Source organism: Scardinius erythrophthalmus (genome assembly GCF_964197995.2).
Source record: "Scardinius erythrophthalmus genome assembly, chromosome: 1".
Classification (NCBI taxonomy): domain Eukaryota; kingdom Metazoa; phylum Chordata; class Actinopteri; order Cypriniformes; family Leuciscidae; genus Scardinius; species Scardinius erythrophthalmus.
The window spans coordinates 68,947,468-68,963,742 of NC_138221.1; the positions used below are offsets into that span (position 1 = coordinate 68,947,468).

Sequence of the window (16,275 nt, forward strand, 5' to 3'; positions counted from 1 at the left end):
AGTTTTACTACATTTTCTTCCTGGAATCCACCTTGAAATCCTGTTGGGATCAGGATGATCCTGTTTTTTTGGATCAAAGTTATCCAAATCCTACTGACAAGTTTTGAACAACACAAACTGAAGGTTTGATCCAGATTAAAACTAGGATTGGATCCGTGATCTAATCTGATTTCAGATTCCTTCTTTCCCTTTTGAACAACCCATTTTCAAGATCTGATCCAATCCGATAACCAAAATCCGATCAGCTTACCTTTGAACAACTGGCCCTATGTCTTCATATGGGAACATTACAGATCATTTTTCAGATAGCAACAGAATATATAATGTGTTATTCTTTACTGTATGCTGCACCTTTTTTACTGGGTGGCAGTGTTAAATTGCTGAGTGTTATTACTTTTATTAACAATCAACTGAATTTTGTGAATTCAAAACAGCACAAAAATAAAACACATTAATTAGCATCTCCTTGTGCTTCCCAAGGCAGAATAAAGTCATCAGAGAGACTGCACGCTGCTTCGGTGTCAGTTTTCTCTTCACAGCCAGGAATGGTGTTGTACAGCACTATCTTCTCTCTGAGTGTCTTTCTGAGCTCAGCAAGTCTTCTCCGTTTGCGTTGCCTTGTTTGGTTGCTGTCTGTAAGTTTAAAAAAAAATTTAGAAAAAAAATAACAATTACAAAATGCAAGTTGAGTGATGTAGTATCAAATACCATTTTGTCGACACAGATCATGCTTCTTTCTTCGGATGGAGTAAATAATCTCATGGATTTCACTCTGGAGCTCTTCCTGCTACTGTGAGTACTGTGTCTCTCTTGAAAACCAGAAATAAGCAAATTCGACCATTAAAGAAAACACAGTATCACTGCAAAAATGTAGACAAATATATATGGAAATGTAAACTCCAGCTCTTCACCAACAGTGTTTCCTGCACCCTCCTGGCTTCTCCCGCCCCACCTAACCTGCTCCCAAGAAGACGACCAAGACCTTTATCATTCACATCTTATGTATTAGTTTGTGTATCATCAATTGAATTTGGTGCCATGAGCAAATTTTGATATGTTTTAAACTTGTCCTTGAGGATACCCAGCACTACACATTGTGTATATCTCACTTATATGACACATTTGATTAACTCATCAGTTCATTAGTAGAGACTGCAAGACCTGAGTTGTGTGTGTCAGATAAGGGAGACATACTGTACACAATGCAGTGCTGGGGTCCTCCAGGACAGGTCTGAAAACCACTGCATTCAAGTATTTCAATAATGTTTACTACTTTTGACTAATGAAACGTGCATATTTACCCAGATAATAATCAAGCTACATTTTTCTGATGCTGTAAGGATGTTTCATTAAAACATTAAAACGTACACTTAACTCACACACAGTATACCTCACATTTGCCAGTGTGAGCCTTGGCATGCATTACAGATAGAAAAGGCTTCATCATGGGAAGTGGTTGGAGCTCGGATAACTTTTCTGCCATCTTTTCCAAATAAGGCCAGTGCCTGTAAAGGGAAAACTGCCAAAACTGGTAAGGAGACAAACCAGGATCTACGTGACTAGTACAATTCCTGTAACACTACAGTATGTAGTCATATGTATGGTAATTTGTCATATCAGTCCTGATAAGGTAGTAGCCATATTCATTTTCTAATTCCAGAATATAAAAATGTGTGATTTTTAGCTAGTCATGGTGTTATTCCCATGCATGGCATATATTAATAAAGGTAAAACATCAGTGAAAACTTCAGTTATCATTTGACAATGGCTATCTCCCTGCAAGCAATGTCCATACAGAAGAGTGTTGCATTTGCAGCGTGTGCCAGCTCCTTCTGCAGGAACATTGGGTCGGCATATATTTCACCACGGTAGAGGCTCAAGCCTTGCAGCGAGACTCATGTCTGCACACAGCTATTTCAAGGCCCTCTTCATCCACCTTGGCCCTGGACTTCTGTGCTATTTCTCTGCCTGCTGGAAATGTTGCCGGTCCGCAGACATCATGACCTGTCCTCTGAAAGTAGAAACAATATGTTACATGTAATCCCAGGACAAGAAAACATTCAATTAAAAAGAGTTAAAGAAATCCTTACACTTAACATCTGGCTTCTAATCTGGTCAACAAAGGCAGATACTTTGGCATCTTGTGCGATGAACAGTCCATCAAAAAGAGATGGTTCGTCTGTCCTGTTAAATAAGAGGAATTCATCGCCAACACAATTACATAATAATGACTAAACGTCGCATTCACCTAAATTAATATGACAATTAACCATAAAGGTGCCACACATTTTAGTCTGTATGAATCACATTTGATCTGGAACACTGTGTTTAGAGTATCAGCTTGTATTTGTCCTGTGGAAATGAATGCTGTAATGTGGAATTAACTTGTGTAAGAAGTAAAAAACACACTGTTTAAAGTACAAAAATAAATAACTAAATCTTTATTTGTGTTTGTGTCTTCAGGCGACAGAAGGGAGAAAAAGTTCCTGAACAATTTACCAGATTGCTGTCATAGAACTGTAATATAACAAGCTTGTTTAAAACAGTGCTATATCTCTCAAAACACTCTTTAAATTGTAAAAGCATTTACGTTTGAATGTGGAGCAATCACACATTTGACACATTTTGTTACTTTCCATGAATTTCAAATAAAAGTATAATTATATAATGACTAGAGCCAAAGAAAATGATGTTAAAGAAATATGTTTAGATGCCACAAAATGATTGTTATTTTTTACAGAAATAAGGTAAAGTACAGTTTCTCTATAAATAACTATCAGTCCATTCAACCAATAGCTATACTTGCTTTTCCTTCAGAGGGTCATGGCATGGGGGGTCTAGAGCCCATCGCATCTAGCACTGGGTGACAGGTGAGATGCAGCATGGACACACAAACACCACTGCACCACCCTATATCCAAATTAAAAAAGAAAATAAAAGAAGATTACACTTCCCCTTTGGATTTCTTGAGCTGGTGATGTTTTCTATTAGCGTCTGCAGATATAGCCGGCATGTCTGGTGTGAATGCTGGGCATTTAAAGGGCTCCATCAGGCACAGATCTTCTCTCTTAAAACTGCAGAAGGCAAACTCCCGAAAGACTCACAAATACTACCCGTCTGGAAAGAAGGATGGTATTATTTTGGGTAATAAAAGATTTTGAAGTCTGGAATTGAAACACTTTGGAAATAAAAACAGCCCTTACCCGACCAGTGCAAAGACATCGATGTTCAAGCCTTCTGAGAAATGCTTGTTGGGGTAAAGCTGGGCTGGCTAATTTCATCTGCTCAAATGATGTGAACAGATCAAACTTAAACAGCATTTGGCAGCTGGTGGTTGCTGGCCAGTGTCTGTATTGAAGCAAGTCACTAATCCCAGGAGTCCATCTGGAAGAACAAAGTGGACAGCTTATATACGGCAGACACAGGTTGTGTGGACCTTAAAACAAACATGTGTTTACTATTTGACCAGTATTTGTACAGCACAGGACAAAAGAATATAGTAAGCCATTATTATGCTTGACTTCATCTGGTCGGATATAAAAAGGTAGAAGGAAGTGACAAGACATACCGTTGATAGTCACCAATATGGTCTGCTTTCCTGGGATAATTTTGAAGTCTTGGTTTGGACCACAGGAACAGATTTGTATCGTTTGTTTGTTTATTTTGGATCCCCATTAGCTTCAGCATAAGCTAAAAGCTATTCTTCCTGGGGTCCTACAATCTACCATGTGACAATACAATTTATAACATCACATTACACACCCTACACACAAGACATTACATAACATTTGAAAATACATATTATACAATTTACGTCACTGATCACACAAATAATAAATAACTAATAAAAAAAAAAAAAAAAAAAAAAAAAAAAAACGCTACTCCAAATGAATCTATATCAAAAGTAAAATAACTAAGAACCCTATAACAATATCTCCTTAAATTAAATGAATATTAACTATTTAATTTCTTTGAAGGTAATATTTCTTGAGTGATGTTTTGAAACCATAAAGAGTGTTTTGTTGTTTAATAGTATTTGGGAGAGAGTTCCATTCACACATTGCTCTGTACCTGACTGAACGTTGAATTGATTTGGTTTTCACTATAGGTAAAATAAAACTACCTCCTACTGCATGCCTCGTTGGATAATGATGTAAATCAGTACTAAAAGATAGTTTTGTATATAAAGTAACAGGTGTTTTGTTTGTTATAACATTATATAAAAATACCATTAGTGAATACACCAATCTATTTTTAACTTTGAACCATGATAGACTTTCATGCATTTTATCAACATTTGATCTAAACCCACATGATAAAGCCACACGTGCAGCTTTATTCTGAATCACTTGCAGTTTTTTAATATTAGTTGATGAAGTATTGGACCATACCACAGAGCAGTAATCAAGGTGTGAAAAAAACAAAGCAGAAAGTACTTGTTTAACGATCTGTGGTGTAAAATGTTTTGCACACCTTTTAATAACTGATAAAGAGTTGCCCATTTTAGTTAGCAGTTTCTGAACATATCTGTCCCAACACAATTTATTATCAATCATCACTCCCAAAAGTTTAACCTCTTCTCTTTGCTCAACAGAATTTTGATCTATGCTGAGTTCAAGTTTCGGTTTGGAAAGTAAAGAAAAAGGAGTTCCAACCACTAAACAGGTAGTTTTAGATATATTGAGAATCAGTTTATTACTCCTTATCCAATCCACCACTAACTGTAGCTCTCTTTGTAGTTCTATATTTAAATTACTAATATCAGTTCCTGCTAAATATATGGTGGAATCATCAGCAAACATTGAAATGCTTGCCTTATCTAAAACAGATGGAAGGTCATTGGTAAAGATTGTGTAGAGGAGCGGCCCAAGACAACTTCCTTGAGGCACTCCATGCTCCACAACCCTTACCTTTGAAAAACTTCCATTAAAGTAAACTAATTGTCTTCTATCTGACAAATAACTTTTCATCCATAATAATGCTGTTCGTGAAAAACCATAAGATTCCAGTTTTTTTAACAGTAAGTCGTGGTCAATTATATCAAATGCTGCAGTAAAATCAAGCATTACAACACCTATTATTTTCCTCTCCCCCATATCCTTTAACCAATCATCAACCATCTGAGTCAGGGCAGTGGCTGTTGAGTGTTTTCCTCTATATGCATGCTGAAAAGTTGTAATTAAATCATTATTCATAAAATAAGACTGAATCTGTTCATAAACAATTCTTTCCATTATTTTACCGAGAATTGGTAATAAACTTATTGGTCTACTGTTTGACCCAGAGAAAGGCATTTTCTTATTTTTAGGTATTGGCACAACTTTACATATTTTCCATGCTTGCAAACATATATTATCCATAAAACACAAATTAATTATATGAGCAATAATAGGAGCAATGATTGCAACTATTGGCTGAAGCAACTTATATTCAAGGAAGTCAACACCAGGTGGTTTATTTTTACAATTCATCAGAAGTAATTCCACTTTAGAACTACTGACACTCTTGAATTTAAAGCTACATGTTTTATCTTCCATCATCTTATTTATCAGTGTATTTGATAAATCTGTCTTATATGACTGTGTAGTATTTTTAAATGTATTTATTTTATTTATGAAATAGTCATTAAGATGATTCGCTATATCACTTGGTTTAGTAAAAAAATCACCTTCATGTTCTAAATAAGCTGGAGTTGATTTATTATTTCCTCTTAATATATTATTCAGTGTATTCCATAATTGTTTACTATCATGTTTTATTTCTATAATTTTCTTAGTATAGTACAATTTCTTTTTCTTCTTATTTACCTTGGTTACAAAATTTCTAAATTTACAATATATTTGCCAGTCCGATTTGAATTTAGATTTAATTGCTGCTTGCTTAGCTAAATCTCGCTCTTTCATAAGATCTTTTAATTCTTGATCCAACCACGGGGTGTTCACATTTCGAACAGTAAACTTTTTTATTGGTGCATGGTTTTCTACAATTGTCATTAAAGTTTGATTAAAAAACTGAAATGCCTTCTCTGGATCCTTTTGTCGAATTACCTCTGACCAGTTTGCATTTCTGACATCATCTTCATATTGTAAATGATTGAATCGTCTAAATGACCTTTTCATTATTACTTTTGGACCCAGTTTAGGAACTTTTGTTTTCCTTACAATTGCAATAAGATTGTGGTCACTAAAACCAACTGGCACTGATAAGCAATTTGAACAAACTTGTAGTCTATTTATGAACATGTGGTCGATACAGGAAGCTGATCGAGTGCCATCTCTTTTAATACATATTCTAGTCGGTTTATTAATCACCTGTGATAATCCACATGCTATTGCTGTGCTCATTAATTTGATTTTCCGAGGACAGTCAGCAGAATTCCAGTCTATGTTGAAATCACCCATTAAAAAAGTTTCCAAATTCAAACTGCTAATATGATCTAACATATCACATATTTTGTCCAAATATTCACTATTAGCATTTGGAGGTCTGTAACAGCACCCTATGAGCATTGGCTTAAGATGTTTCAGACTAACTTTTAACCAAATTACTTCAATACTAGAATACATTAAATCTGGCATCACTTGGACAGGTATATGATGTTGAATATAAATAGCAACTCCTCCTCCATATGTATTCCTATCATTCCTAAAAATGCTATATCCATTAATCATTAAAGTTGCATCATCGAATGTAGAGTCTACATGAGTTTCAGACACTGCCAATATGTGCAAATTATTTGGTTGCATTATATCTGTTAATTCACTCAATTTATTTCTGAGACTACATATATTAATATGGGCAATTTTAAGACCTTTCTTTGGTAGTTTATGTAACATATTCAAAATCATATTTCTTCGGATTCATATTGTTAGATTCTATATCGTAGCAAAACAATTTACAAAAAACAACTAAATTAAACCACATATATACATTCAGACACATAAATTCAGACAAACAATTTTGTATTGCCACTCTAATTGTCAAGGTTGCAAATAAGTGAGCTGAACTCCTCTTGACTTCCATTTCCATAACATAATTATCAGCCTAATTCATACATAGAAATGTGTAATTTCTTACTAAGTTCAAAAATATTTTATCTGACACTTAATGCTAACAAATTAGGCAACACATTCACAGTCCTTATTGAAAGTACACAGCTGTATTTTAGTTTCCATTGTCTTTCTATTTAATAATTTGTTTTCCTCGAATTCCTGAATTTAGCCATTCAATAATAAATATTTCAAAAATATGTAATGTTATGGAATCAAATAATTATATCCTCAAGTTCATGTCATATATCAATTCCCCACTCCTCGAAATGTATATCAGGCAGTTCTCAATTCAGTTCAATTCATCATACCTGCATCAGATGCACTAATTTCTGGTACGAAGTCCAATCAGTAGATTACTCCAGACAGCGTCGGTCCAATCACTTGATTATAGTAGATATCTCCCGATTTTTGATCTTGGAAGTATTTTGTTTCTCCATTAAATGTTATAATCAGTGTCGCCGGATAAATCAAACCATGTTTTATTCCTGCTTGATGTAGTTTCATTCTCAGATCTTTAAACTGTGCTCTTCTCTTGGACACGTCTGCTGTTAAATCCGGAAAGATTTTGACATTCATCCCTTTGAAATGTAGGACTTTTTCTTGCTTTGCTATTTGTAAAATAGCCTCTTTCGCCGCATACCTCTGCATCCTGACGATCATCGGTCTCGTACCATGTTTTGTAACAGGCCCCACTCTGTGCGCAATTTCCACTTCAGGTTTACAAAGCAGTTTATCTTTAAATACATCATTGAAGAGGGACTCCATGAATTCTGTGGGTTTTCCTTTTTCCATATCCTTGTCGAGGCCAAATACTCGGAGGTTAAATCTTCGGCTGTGACTCTCCAACTTTTCAGTTTTGTCTCTCAGTTCTTTGTTTTCTTTCTGGAGAGCTTTACACACACGTTCCGCTTCATTCATTCTGTCGTGCATGCCGGACAAACCCGACTCCACATCAACAAGTTTATCTTTGCAATCCTTCAGTCCAAGTTTTAGTACATCAAACTGAGGTTGTAATTTATTCATTGCCTCGTTTATTTCTTCCTTTATTATTGCACGGATCAAAGCAGCTAACTCAGCTTTATTCACCTGCGCAGCGTCGCTTTCCATTTCACTCTCAGCTGATCCTCTCCCAGCTGGAACAGGTGAGGTAACAATAGGGTTAAAGATAACCTGCGGTGCTTTTTTCCTCGGCATCCAGTGATCCTTTTCCTCGTCTTTACTGGACTGATTTTCCTTTACATCAATAAGAGAAAACTTTGGAATCTTTAATTATTTTAGGAGTTCAGCGTCCTTGGTGTTCCACGCTCTCACTCTCTGCAACCGGACATGACGTTGTTATTGATGGACGTTGTTATCGATGGAGGAACTGGAAGCACACACACTGCAGTAAATCACATTTCAGAAAGTAATATCAGTAATGTCTACACATTTACTCAACAAAAGATTCAGTTAAAGGAAACTGCAGAGGGCACCTACTACATTATCTGAACATGCCTTGTTCACGGAGTTGATATTGGCCACTTTCATCAACCACCACTACGGATGTTGGTGGAATGGGTTTTAAAAAACCATCAAACATCGCTTCCCTATCATGGAAAACAGTTTTTCTGTGGATCTCGGTGTCACATGATGAACAGAAACACTGATTTCCTGAGGGGACACAGTCTAAGCACCGGACAACAGCATCAACAGTTCTGCATTGTTGACAGCAATGCTGGGTAACGGTCTCTGCAGCCGACATGCAGTTCAAGATCTCTGGCATTGCAGCCCTGAATTTCTCTTCAGAGATGACCTGCACTGTAAAAAAAATCCTAATTTTACAGAAAATAACTGTGATTTTTTTACGATCATTTTCTTTAATTTTAAATTGTACTCAAAACACTGTAAAATTACAAATAATATCTGTAAAATAAAAATTCAGCTGTTATTTTAGGTATTGTGACATTAATGACAAATTACAGTAATTCACACTTTTTATACAGAAAATTTATTGTATTTTTCATACAGTATTTTTTCTGTTTTCTTAAATTACATAACAAATTATGTAAAATTACAAATATAATCTGTAATTTAACAGAAAGAAAACAGTTAAATGATAAAATGGTCAAATGACTGTCAGCTCCCCAAAAAACTGTAAAACATCCTAAATTAAATAAACTGAAAAACACTGTTATTTTACAGGTATTTCCTGAATAATCACGATCATATACCGTCATTGTAAAAAAAAATCGTAAAAAAAGGGTCAAATGACTGGCAGCTGCGGCTGCCAAACAAAAACCTTAAAATTAAAGTCAAATATGGTAATTTAAATAAACCGAAAAAACACTGTTATTTCACAGGTATTTCCTACATTATTATGATCAAATACCTTCATTGTAAAAAAATCGTAAAAAAAGGGTCAAATGACTGGCAGCTGCGGCTGCCAAACAAAAACCCTAAAATTAAAGTAAAATATGCTAATTTAAATAAATTGTAAAAAACTTTAAAATAAATTTGATGTCACCATGATTGAGATTAGTGTCTGCTTTAGTTGGGCTCATGACTTCAATTTTTAACTTATGTTTTTCTTTGGCTGCTTTAACTGTGTTTTTGATGCACATTTGTTATAGCAATAAATGCTGGAGAAAATTTCAGATGATTTTGGTCATTCTTTGATGATGTCATCATATGATGGCTTGATTCTCTGATATGACAGTCAAAAATATGAATATATTAGCTTAGATTACATGTAGATGGAATTTAGCTTTATACAAAGTCTATAATGTCATAATTTCTCACATGCATATAATTTTTTACAATCGTAATAATTCAGGAAATAGCTGTAAAATAACAGTGTTTTTCTGTAAAACATTTAAGGAAAATTTCTGTAAAAGTTTTTTGCACTTCTAAAATAGGATATTTTACTTTATTTTTACGGTTTTTGTTTGACAGCCGCAGCTGACAGCTTTAAAATAAATTTGATATCACCATGATTGAGATCAGTGTCTGCTTTAGTTGGGCTCATGACCCATGAGTTTTTAACTTTAGTTTTCTCTGGCTGCTTTAACTGTGTATTTAATACACATTTGTTATAGCAATAAATGCAGGAGAAATATCAGATGATCTTGGTCATTCATCAGTGATGTTACAGTCATCGTGATGATCTGATTCACTGATATGACAGCCAAATCTCTGAATATATTAGTTTAGATTACATAACATGTAGATGGAATTTAGCTTTATACAAAGTCTATAATGTCATAATTTCTCACATGATACTTGGCAACAATATTGTAATAATCTGAAATTTAAAAAGATATATATTATATGGAAAAAGTTTTGAGCTGGTTAATTTTTTTTTTTTTTGTAGTATAGACATCAAGAATCAACATATGAATCTCAACAATGGTGACAACCAACAAAGCCTTTTTGTGACTTTATAGTAGTTCAGATTTTTTTTCGTTGTCACCATTGTTGTGATTCATACGCTGATTCTTGATGTCTGAGTGAGTCTATATAATCCTGTCAAAACATTTTCTGTATAATGACATCATAAAATCTGAGTATCACAACACTGCAGGATCTTCTATAGCAGTTTTACCATGCAAAAATTAACAACTAATATTTAATTACTTAATCAGATTTACACTTCAGGTGGTATCAATGAAGCAGGACACTACATGATGACTATTATCACTAAAAAGAGACCAACATCATCTGATCTGAGTTTTTCTTGGATTCCTACCATACCATGCATCAAAGACACACAGTTAATGCAGCCAGAGAAAAACTTGTTAAACACTACTAAAAGGTCAAGAGCCCAACTAAAACAAACACTAATCTTCATCATGGTGACATCAAACTTTATTCTTTTCAATAAAGCTTCAACTTCTAAACCTCTGTTAATTCTCAATAAGAAAGTTAGTATGAAAGAAATAAAGTCTGGATTGTAATAAGTGAAGATGCTGAGATCCTGATAGTGTTTAATGTTCTGTTTGGGTTTAAAGTGTTTCTGTATGGTGTGTTTCGTGTGTCACCGTTGTGTTGAAGAGTAGAGCCTGAGCTTCAGTCCAGGATGAGCAGAGAAACACTGATGATATGCTGCATGTTGCTTTATTTAACAGACAGTAACTGTGTAGTTGCTGATGTAGTGACGTATAGTCACACCAAATCATGCATATAATTAACTGCATGTTTTTCAGTAAAAAATCAGAAAAAAATGTGAATTAACTGTGTGTAGTGATGGCAAAATGAGGCTTCCTGAACCACTGAGACCTCGCAGGCCATTGCTTCAGCTAAAGGTTCATTACTCGAAGCTTCATTCATCATTGCTCACTAGTGACACCTAGCTACTGTGCAAAGAAATAGCAGACAAAAAATGAATTCATTCTGAACCAGTGTCGCGCCCTCCCTCCCTCCCTCCCTAATTTTATTAAAAAAAATAATAATAATTATTAAAAAAATATATATTTTATAAAAATGCTTTTATAAATAAAAATATTTATTTGTAATGTAAATATATTTATATTTAAATGTATATTTTATAAAAATATTTTTATAAATAAAAAATATTTATTTATTTATTTATTTTGTACTCACTGTTGATGTTTGTAACCTTTCATTTGCAATAATAAAAAGACATGATCAGACATTTGTCCATTACTGTGTATAATATAAAATATGTATCTTTCTCTGTCTGAATTTACTTGTCCAGAGTAACACACACAGTTCATTAATTATTCATAAATTGTTTGGATAGGGACAGTATGAACAACAACAGTGACACTGTGTTGAGTGCAGTGCTTATGTTAGAGGGAGTGTAATAAAGTACATTTATTAATTTAACAGATTATAGATAACAGATTAAAGTAAAACTGCAACAGAATAGTCCGGAAGGAAGGAAAATAAAAATAGATTTTTTTATTGAGAAACAGAATTATTTCAAGTGTGTTGGGGTTTAGATGATTCCTCTTCTTGGACAAAATCTCTCTAGCCATGGAAAAGATCCTTTCACAAGGAACAGAGGATGCAGGGGAACGTAAAAATGGCAGTGGTACAAATGAGGACACTGATGCTTCTGTTGAGCCCAGACAGGGGAGGATTCCCTCTTTCTTGGAAAAGGTCCTCCATTACCAGGAAAAAAGGAAGAGTTACAAAAAGCAAACAATTCCAAAAGGGCAATCCAAATCAAAAAGCAGTCCAGTCCAGATGCAAAAATCCAGAGCAATCCAAATAATCTTATCTAATTAATATAACAAGACTATAATATAGGCCTACTATAATAATAATATAACTATTCTAACCTGAATGTAATAATATACAGCCCTCACATATGACACAATACAATGATAGTTTTCTAACTCTCTGTCTCTTTAACACTACTACAACTGCTTCTACTACTCCTGCAACACCACAAGGTGGCGCGAGTTTCGAACCGGCTTTAATCCGGAAGCGACACTCAGACCGAACCGATGACGTATCCACACAAACCGAGGCCTCGTTTGTCATTAGTCACGTGATTTTCACGTTAACAACACAAGCCTCGAATCGCGGCTTCATCTGGCACACCCACTTTTTCTCGACACACGCTCCGACGCCTCGGTTCAAATGTCACATCACTACCCCTCCTCTGTAAAATTTGCCATTGATAATTCCATGCTGTTTTGCTTGGGTTTGATGATAATACAAGAGACCTAAACCACATAGGGACAAAGGCATGAGCGAAGAAAAACAAGGCAATTTTATTTTTATCTAAATTTTGATAAAACTGCAATTTAAATATATTATTTCTATAAGTTCTACAAAAAAGGACAAAATAGATAGGCTGAATAACCTGATCTATGGCATGTTAAATGGTGGTAGTCTAGACTATGAACAGTAGCTAAACCCCCCTAAGCCCACAGAAATGGTTAGACCCAAGCCTTCAGCAGCCAATGACACTGACCCGTTCAAACTGATTTTAACTTGTATTTCACGCGTCCTTTTCGCCTGGTTGGAAACTTCACACACGTTTGTACTGCCTGTTTGGGTTAACTGTTTACACGTCAAAAGCGTGCGTTTTGTCCTAGTCAAAACACACGTTTTCAACGGCCATTTTTGGTATTATAAACGCGCGTCAAAAACGCGCGTTTTCGGTGACCCCAAAGCGCACGTTGCAAACGTGCATTTTAAATAGCAGATCACACGTCGAGGACGCGCGTTTTGTCTGTCAAAACGCACGCTTTTGACGTGTCAGTGTGCAATCAGACGCCTGACCAGGCGTTTATGAATACTTTGGCTTGCCATACCATACCTCTCACTGCAGCCGCCTACTCTCGCATACATTTCAGTCGAGGCAAGGCGCATCTCAAACAAGCCTATTATTTCCTCGTGTCAAAACCTGGAAGTGTGAAAAGAGTCTGAGTCTGTGAAAGGAGCTGCTGGATGTTTTGTCGTCTCACAGTGAAATCGAAAGCAGTCGATGAGTGTAAAGACGCCATTTCGGAAGATAGAAAATCAGCAATCGCTTCACATGTGACAGTAAGTTCGTTAAACTTTTCATAGCTCTAATATCGATAGAGTATTTGCGTCTAAACACACCTTATGACGAACTCAAACTCAAACACATGATAAAGTGGAAAGTTGCTTTCGTATCTGGGTCATTCTATGAAAATGTCCATTTTTCTGTCCCTAGCCTTTACAGAAATATTACACTTAAAAAACACTTTATAGTCTAGATGGAAATAGGGGTCCACGCGCACCCCCCGGCTTGTTTTATGCCACCTGATTTTTTTTAAATCTTTAAAGTGTCTATTTTCAGAATCTGCCAGGTACCAAGCTGAAATAATGTCCCAAAGGCTTCATTTTTAACCCTTTGCGGAACCCGACCGGAACCCGAAAAATAAAAAAATTATATAGAAAGTGGCTTAACATTTGAAGTAAACGACATACAGAGACAAATGAACACATTTTCCCATACAATTCTGACCCCAGGAATTTAATGGAATGGTTATTTTTAACATTTGATAACATATTGACCCTATTTCTGGACAAAAATAGCAAAAAATGGCCAAAAATGTGTAGAGGATCAACTATATTTTCATTTTCTGAAGCGCATAGGGTGATTTCTTTTTCACAAACTGTTATTTCTTTATCATTCAAGTGTCTATTTTAAAATTAAATTGGGTACCAAGCTGAAATAAAGTCCAAAATGCTTTATTTTTAACCCTTTGCACCAAACCCGAAAAATCGAATGTGATTTAAAGTGCCATAACTTTTGATGTAAACAACTCACAGAGACAAATGGACACATTTTTCCATACAATTCTGACCCAGGGAAATTGTTATTTGTTATATTTTACAACATCTTGACCATCTATGGTCAAAAACAGCAAAAAAAGCTAATTTGACACCATTTTCACCATCTAATAGCAGGCTGAAATGGGGTTTATTTTAACCTTTTACTGCACCTATCCTGAACCTGAAGAAATTGAAAATAGCTTTACTTTTGAAGTAAACAAAACAAAACAAAGCAAATTAACTTAAAAAAAAAAAATCCAAAAAGGTCCAAAAAGTTGACTAACTGCCAGTTTGGGAATGTTGGGGCTTTGCAGTTGGCAGTTGTGGTACCTACAGATCGCCATCTCACACTGCTCTCTCTTTTGGAACAATTTCAGTACGTATTTGAAAGTATAATTAAGATATACCTTTGTAGTCATAACTAAGTCATAAGTCATTTTTCAAAAGTTTTTACTATAATCACAGGCTTTCGGAAAGCGAGAAGCTATCATATCTGCACAGTATACGAGATATGAGACTCTGTTAAGCAGCCAGTTCACCATACCGCAAGATGGATATTTTTGAACAGATTCCATTTACGTTAGAGGACTTGCCTTTGGATACAATTGGCTATCACCAATACTGCTATAAAAGCTTTACAGGGAAAACAGATTGTTTACAAGTGTCAAAGGCTTGTACATCTGGTGAATCATCATCATTGAAAAAGGACTCTCTGCGCCATGTCAAATCTCTGTCAATTCAATCTGAAGGAGCTCCAAGAAGGTGTTCCTTTATGGAGGTAGATTTGTGTCTTTATTATTCAATCAAAAAAAAGGTTGCTTCAATCAAAAAATATATTTTCAATCAAAAAAAACCGTTTCAATCAAAGAAAAAAAGTGTTTGAATGCAAAAATATATTTGAGACTCAAAAAAATGCATTTGAACACTATTTTTTTTTGCTTGAAAATGTTTTTTTTGATAGAAGTGAAGGTTTTTTTGTTTGAAGCAACTTTTTTGATTGAAGTATTGTTGTTTTGTGTTTGGGCCATATTATGGGTAGGACATTTGTGTCTTTATAATTCAATCAAAAAAGAAGTTGCTTCAAACAAACAAAACATATTTTCAATAAAAAAATCACTTCAATCAAAAAATAAACCTTTTCAATCATAGAAAAAATGTTTTTGAATGCAAAAAAATATTTGAGATTCAAAAAATTGCACTTGAACACTTTTTTTTTGATTGAAAATGTTTTCTTTGATTGAAGTAATCTTTTTTGTGTTTGGACCATGTTATGGGTAGGACATTTGTGTCTTAATTATTCAATCCCAAAAAAGTTGCTTCAATCAAAAAAAAAACATTTTCAATCAAAAAAAAATAATTTCAATCAAAGAAAAAACTGTTTAAATGCAAAAAAAAAAAAAATCATTTGAAGTGTTTTTTTTTTATTGAACTTTCTTTTTTTTTGAATGAAGTGAAAAAAGTTTTGAAGTCGTTTTTTTTTTAAATCATTTTGACACAAACGTACCGCAGTGGGGGCGGGTGCTTCCCCATTGGTCAGACATGCTTGAGTGACAAGTGTCTACACCAACGACGTCTTTCTGACAAGCAAGTCATGGTCGCCACTCGCCAGCGAGCCAGGAAGCAGTGGTGGAGTTGTTGGTAAGTAGATAAAACCGTATTAAAATGATTGGTGTCACGTTATTAGCCTACTCTGTTTGATATTTCGATTAAACATACAGCTTGCTAACTTAGCTCACGTTGACTAATTTGTGTGATGGTGTTAGATATCTGACGCCTCATATTGTCAGGCAGGCTAGCAGGGTGCGCTAACGGCTAATTGAATTGTTTATTTCACTTAAGTAACGTTACAGAGGCTTGCTATGTGCTTGTGCTATATTGTGTTATAATACGTAACGTCATTAGTGGTCAAACAACAGTCCACAGGCCAACTGTTGCCCACAGCGCTGCCTGTTTAGCAGCAACAGGT

At 34.9% G+C, this 16,275-nt stretch overlaps 1 protein-coding gene and 1 long non-coding RNA gene across 2 annotated transcripts in view; both read left to right on the forward strand.

Moving 5' to 3' along the window:
- The first annotated feature begins 520 nt into the window (after positions 1–520).
- On the forward strand, positions 521–2,442 carry LOC308688328. The gene is made up of 3 exons (XR_014029877.1): positions 521–635; positions 725–792; positions 918–2,442. It is a non-coding gene; the product is annotated as an uncharacterized lncRNA (long non-coding RNA).
- A 10,841-nt stretch (positions 2,443–13,283) lies between these two features.
- Positions 13,284–16,275, forward strand: part of LOC308688123 (protein NLRC3-like) — a 92,585-nt gene continuing 89,593 nt past the window's right edge. The window contains exon 1 of the mRNA XM_081361030.1: positions 13,284–13,550. The gene's annotated coding sequence lies outside the window, so the exon portion shown is untranslated. The remainder of the gene's footprint in view (positions 13,551–16,275) is intronic.